This window comes from Eutrigla gurnardus, assembly GCF_963514095.1.
Source record: "Eutrigla gurnardus genome assembly, chromosome: 4".
In the NCBI taxonomy this organism is placed as follows: domain Eukaryota; kingdom Metazoa; phylum Chordata; class Actinopteri; order Perciformes; family Triglidae; genus Eutrigla; species Eutrigla gurnardus.
The window spans coordinates 5,639,190-5,646,086 of NC_139918.1; the positions used below are offsets into that span (position 1 = coordinate 5,639,190).

The 6,897-nt window shown below is 41.2% G+C and overlaps 1 pseudogene across 1 annotated transcript; it reads left to right on the plus strand.

Moving 5' to 3' along the window:
* Window positions 1-2,584: 2,584 nt before the first annotated feature.
* LOC311012103 (zinc finger BED domain-containing protein 4-like) lies at window positions 2,585-5,974 on the plus strand (annotated as a pseudogene). The gene is made up of 2 exons: window positions 2,585-2,831; window positions 4,196-5,974. The product of its transcript is annotated as a zinc finger BED domain-containing protein 4-like (transcript).
* The last annotated feature ends 923 nt before the right edge of the window (window positions 5,975-6,897 follow it).

Below are 6,897 nucleotides of genomic sequence, written 5' to 3' on the forward strand. Positions count from 1 at the left end.
TTACATGGAAAACTAAACGATAGCCTTCAGTCGCATTGTCCACCTGTGAGGGTGAGTATATGGCATTAGCTGCGACTTTGCAAGAATGCTTATACTTGAAACAGCTGTTAGAATGGTTTGATGGTCAAAAGTACAAATGTAATGTCTATGAAGACAATCAAGGCACTATCGCCTTAGCCAAGAACCCTGTTCATCGACAACGGTGTAAGCATATGGATATTAAATACCACTTCATAAGGTCTCTGATAGATGGAGACAAGATAAGCTTGGAGTACTGCCCAACAAACGATATGGTTGCAGATATACTAACCAAGCCTGCTACAAAACTGAAGCTGACAAAGTTTGAACTGTTTTTGTTTGGCACATGAAATGTTTGTTTTTCCTATGAATTTGTACAGTATGTATTAGAGATGAAATGTTTGTTTTTTCTTATGAATTGTACAAGGTTTATTAGAGAATAGATTCCTCCTTAAATGTGAGCAAGTGGGGTTGTTGAGAGATGTGCTCTCATTAATTAATTATTGTGCCCCTTTCTGAATGAGTCTTGTTTTGTTGCGGCTCTGATTTATGTTGATGGCGTAATGTGGTCATGTGACCCACCTGTTCTGTTGATTACCTGCAGCTGTACAGAATAAAACTAGTGTGTGCCGTGATTGCGGTGGATCACACAAAGAGAGCAAACGCGTGCAGTGTGATACGTTAAGCTGTGAAACCAAACTCTGTTAACAGACAAGTTATATCTATATCTAAATATATCACAGGCAGGACATGTAGTACTATTCCACTATACGGACACAGATTTATAATTCCTGCTCTGATTACATCTATGGATGAGGTATGAATGCTTTATTTTATACATACCCCATACCACATATCCCCATTTTCCCACAAACTCTTTAAATGGTTTGGTTCGGTCCAACTGTCTATTCATCGAGTCGTTGATATCTCAGACATTTTGAGCACTTTATGAACAATTTCAGTCCAAATGTCTACAGATAAAAAGGATTAGCTAAGAGGATGACATATGGGTGTTCAGACTGATGTATTCAATTCATACAGAAACATTAAGGATTTAAGATAACATAACACATGAAATCAGAGGAATGCAATTGGAGGATATATCACACCTGGTTTATTCATCAGTCAATTATTTCAATGTTGCTCATTGAAGCTGCTTTAACAAAAAACAAGCCTGGTAAGACAAAGGCCTGGAAGACGTTCAGATCAGGAAGTATAACATGTTTCATTGTCATCAAGTTCATGTGATTATGTCACCACAAAGTACTGTCCCTTTCATATTTCTACCTTCTCAAACCCTTTCAGCACTCAACCATTTACCAGGAAATGTCAGTCTTATTGTTCCAACCAACACAACTTGACTGAGTGATCCTTGAAATAATTTCCCCTTTACAGAGTAAAATGTGTTCAATGTGTTCAAAGATGGCTCTTCTGTGTGACTGTTGCAGGTGATCACTAGTGAGGCCAGACAGACCAGTAAGGCTGCTGAAGACCACCACAGACCTGTAACCTTCTTCAACCACAGCTTTGAGCTGCCCTACAGCAACCCATATTTTGAGCCTAACTCCCACCTTCAGGAAAGACAGCGGGTGAAGCACGAGAGCCTGGATGAGCTGCAGGCGTCCACGTACTTTGGTCCAACCACTGTCTCTGAAGGCAGGAAGCAAATTCACAAAGTAGACAAGCAGCGACCGTGGCCAATGAAGAGCTTTAGTCTCAACACAGAAGAGGGACCGCCAGACTTTGACAGGACATTTCCCAACAGCAAACCACTGAAAGAAAGCCATCATCGTAATGTCACCATCAAAAACAACGACAGCGTGCAGCAGTTCCAGAGCCCAAAGGAAAAGGTTGCAGCAAAGAAAAGTAACAGAATGAAAAACAAAGATGGAGGACTGATAGCGAGTGAGTCAGGAGGTTTGGAGAAGAGTGAAGCAGCCAAAAGTTTCAGGGACAAAAATAGTTTGTCTTTTCAAGGAGGGGCCAGCTGTTTAAGTGTTGGGATTCAGACAGAGCAGAAGAAGCTTAAGGATTACTCAGCCAAGTACAGCGACAGAGAACGACACGCCTTCAGATACTGCATCGACAAATCTGAGGTTGTCAGTGATGACATCAGCGACATCTTTTGTTTTCTGGATGATATGAGCTTTTGTGACTCTCTAAGCATCATCCAGTCATCATGTTACAACAGTAATGGGTCTCTTTCTGAGGCAACGCTGAAGACTGACGGCGACAGCTCCCCTGAATGCAACACAGTCAAACTAGCCAAGTCCAAGCTGGACCGCCTTTACCATTCACTGGAAAACACAGACGATGAGCTCAAGTCGAGTGTGTGCAATTTGGTCGTGAGGATCGGTGAGATCGAGAAGAAGCTGGAGTCACTCACGGTGGACCGCAGTCAGATCTCCCAAGTTCTGTCCAAGCTCAACAAGCTGGATGAGAAGATCCAGGAGGCTGAGGCCACTGGGACACACAGGGAGACGGCATCCAGCATCCCCCCTGACAACCCTCATACCGACACCACCCTCTCACCTCGAGTTTTCAAGAGTCACACCACTGGTCACAATGTCAAGATGGATGCTGGCTCTTCAGGGGACTGGTGTTGCTCAGGAGAATGGAGTAATAGTGACAGTCTCAGGGCAGAAGCCCTAAAGTCGAACATGTTCACCAGGAGGTCATTACGCCCATTCAGCAAGGACACTATCACTGAGTCAAAGGTCAGCATCACCAACTCTCCAAGAGACTGGAGGTTGGTCTCCTACTGTGAGGACAAGGATGTAGGAAAAGAAGACAGTCACTCCAAAGCCAAAGAGGTAGAGACATTAAGTTTAAATTATGATTATTATTGTTCTAAGAAGATGTTTAAAGATGATTATTCACTATAAAATACATGCAAACAGTAGGTATAAATGATGATGATGATGGAGTATAGATTGTTTTTTGGTTTACTGCCCTGACAGCAGTCATCTATATTTTCAGTTTATTTTGTTGATGAACTACAGCTGAATGCACCATGAAGATTGTAAGAGAAGATTCTTTGTGCAGTGGCGGAGAGTGAAACAGATCTTGCACTTGAAAAAGGTTGAAATTGCAGGCTCATTTTGATGGATGTTTATACACAGTATAAACACACACACACACACCAGGCTTGTGCCAAATTCAGAATTTATTTGAGAATGACTCAGAAATTCCAATTCAATTTTTGAATGTGGAATTGAATTTGAATTGAAATCAGAATCAGGAGGTAGAATTGTTATTTGAATTTGACTTAAATAAAGTGGAATTGAATGAAATTAAAATAAATTCATATACTTAATTTAAGTGCAGTGATTAAACAGCAAAGCTGTACAGTAAATTACAAAGGATATTCATTCATATTAAAAAAGACTAAATTTCCCATAATTCTTTGCTTTAACTAATAGGCCTACAAAATGGTGGGCCTTTGTTTGAAAGCTTTGTTTCAAACCTGTTGCTCAGGGCTGAACTGAAGATTCTGAAGTCTTATTACATACAGTACGGTCAGATTGATATACTTGACAAATTGACAAGTGTAATAACAGCATAATGGAAAATTATAATAAGCCATCTGCAATAGTTCATTTTGATGAACCAATTCCAACTACAACTGGAAACCTCAAAGCTGTATGCAAGCACTGCAGTACTGCAGTCTGTGGCACCATCGAGGCTACTTCAAATTTCAAAAGCCTTGTCCACTTTTTATTTTGAAATCCACCTCCTGACGATATGCTATTCAAATTATTTGATATAATCAGTGCAGGAGTCACCACTCAAGAAAGTGAATTACACATGATCTTATTTCTTTAATAAATTGTGATGCATTACCTAAGTTAGGATACTTCTTATTCTCTATAATAACTCTACCTGAAGGAAAACACAAGAGCCTGGCATACCGGGTCTTAACACAACTTGAACTCACATTCACAACAGTAACATTAAAATGAATGTTCTACCTAACTCAATGCCAAATATGATTACATTATGTATGGTACTTTGTAAGGTGTTACCCAAAACAATGGTTATGTGTTTAGAAGCATGCAAGCACACTTAACACTTTTTGTCAATCAAGAAAACAGTTGTGTCAGTTGTTGAAGTAATAGAACTCATTGTTCTCTTCATCTTCATTGAGGGAATATTAATTTACTCTGTTTCCCTACAGAAGAAACATCCTGAATTATTGATGGACTCTGGAACCAGCAGTCGGAGAATCCAGCATGGTCATCCCTCAGACACACCAGGTTCGAGCAAGTGGCCCATCACTGATCAGCATCAAATAGCTCTGACTGACAGTGTTGTTACATACATTGCAAATGGTATCCTCCCTCTCTCCACTGTTGAAAATAAGGATTTCATTAACATGCTGCATTTGGCCCAACCCTCCTTCACAATGCCCCCCAGAAGAGCTCTCTATTATAAAAAATCATCTTATTCAACTGATGGAAAAAGCTGTGCATATTTGCATTACAGTTGATCTATGGTCAAACCGATCACTGAGGTCATTCTTTGGAATGACTGGTCATTTCATAATAGATTTTGTGATGCAGAGTGTAATACTTACCTGCCAGCGTTTTAAAGGGAGGCATACGGCGGATAACATTTCCAAAATGTATGATGATGTTCTTGAAAATTACAACATTCAGAACAAAATCTCATTCATTGTGACAGATAATGCCTCCAACATGATCAAGGCATTCACCCTCTTCCCACCAATACATGTTGGCAATGACAAGGAGTAGGAGGAGGAGCAGGAGGACAATTCTGAGCTTGAGGTACTGGATGTGGAAGAGGAGATGGCATACTTCCCACCAGAGAGAAGCCCATGCTTTGTACACAGCATGCAGCTTGTTGTCCGCGATGCCATGAATGAGGCTGGTTCCATAAAAAATCTACTGGGCAAGGTCCAAAAACTTGTTTCATTCTGCCACAAGTCCACACTAGCTACTGACATCCTTGAGGGAGGACAGAAACTCACTAAAGCTCACTAAAATAGCTAGTTGAAGATGTTAAGATCTGTTTTAAATGTTTGTAGTGATGTTCTTGCTGAGCTCCAGTGCCCCATGCAGCTGACATCACATGAGCTTAAAATAATACAGGAGATTTGTGAGCTGTTGGAACCCTTTGAAGAAGCAACAGACAGATTGAGAAAAGGGTAACCTCAAGCTTTGTCATCACTTGTGTCAGGGGGCTATGTCATGCTGTGAAAAACATGAAGACCACTTGTAATAAAAACGTTCTGTCAACACTTACAATCCTCACTCGAGAAACGCCTGATGAAGTTTGAAGACATGGAATGCTTCCAGATGGCTGCCACACTTGATCCACATTTCAAATTGGACTGGTGTATAGATGAGGAGCAGATCATAACCAAAAATATGCTCACTGCAAAAGTTGAGTCTGTCTCCCCAAAAGGGAAAGCCACGGAGTATGCCAGTGCGCAACCAAAAAAACGGCCAAGACTCTTTCCCTACATGGAAAGTAAAAACCTCTGTCTCGCCATCTGACACAGTCTCACAGGAGGTCACTGTGTACTTGAGTATCCCTTGCCTTGCAGAGGATACTGATCCTTTAATCTATTGGAAAAAAAACAAGGCCATTTCCCTGTCCTCACTCAACTTGCATGTAAATATCTTGCCATGCCTGCTTCCTCTGCACCTGTTGAGAGAATTCTTAGTGTAGCAGGAAAGATATTCAGACCAGAAAGATGCAGACTCAATGATGAGATGTTTGAGGATCTATTGAGAATTAGATGCAATAGTGTTGCTCAGTGAGTTTTGTATCAGAATAAATTATATTTGCATTTACCATGACTTTGTGTGATTGAATTACTTTGAAATTAAAATATTATTGGGTAAAAACAAATTAAACAACATGGAGGGGGTATTTCTGTTAAGAAGTTCCCATCATTATACATTTTTTGGGGAAAAATGTATGCAGGGTCACAAATGGAAAATATGTGACTAGTTACATGTAATCCATTTGTAATCAAAATTATAAAAGTAATCCAAAAAATGATATTGCATTGATAATAATGAAAATACAGTAAAATATTCCACATTGATAATGGATAATTATAGCAATCAATTACATTTCCAAAGTACTGTAAAGCGCTTTGGATAAAAGCGCTTTATAAAATGAGGACCATTTACAGGATTCAATACATTCTTTCTCTTTGTGTGGAATTTTTTTTTTCTGTTGAGCAGAGGCCTGAGGAGGAGTTGTGAGGCTATGAGGGATTTATTTCTGGGGGTTCTTTGTCTGACTCGAGTGAGGGACTATCTGTGCCCATTACTATCCTGAGAGACACTGGGGCTAAGCAGACACTAATCCGGAAGGGGGTTGTTGACCTGCCCAGCTCAAGTTTTACAGGACAGTTTGTTGCGGTGCTAGGAGCAGAAGGTGGTTATGAGTGGCTACCGATACATCGCCTCTACTTACGGTCTGGGTTGGTAACCAGAGTTGTGCTGGTGGCGGAAGCACCGGACCTCCCATTTAAAACCATAGACCTAGTCATGGGTAATGATGTGGCCGGAGTTAGGGTTTCGCCTGAGGTGTCCGAATGTCCTGTTGATCCTCCTGAGACTAGGGAGTTAGAGTCTGAGTTCCCTGAGGTTTTTACGGCCTGTGTGGTTACCCGTGCGCAGGCTAACAAGAGAGTTGAGGAAACTAAGGTGCAGCAAGAGCCCATGGATCCTATGCTGAGTGACCTGTCTGACTCCCTGCTCAGCCAGTGGGATAACAGTCTACAATCAGCAGTTACAGATGGTGATCTGGACCCAGTGAACAGTGTTGTGGGAGATCAGGGGCAGCCAGGAGTGGATCCTCCAGGGGGAACTGGTGAGGTGGCTGTGAGTGAAGAGCAGG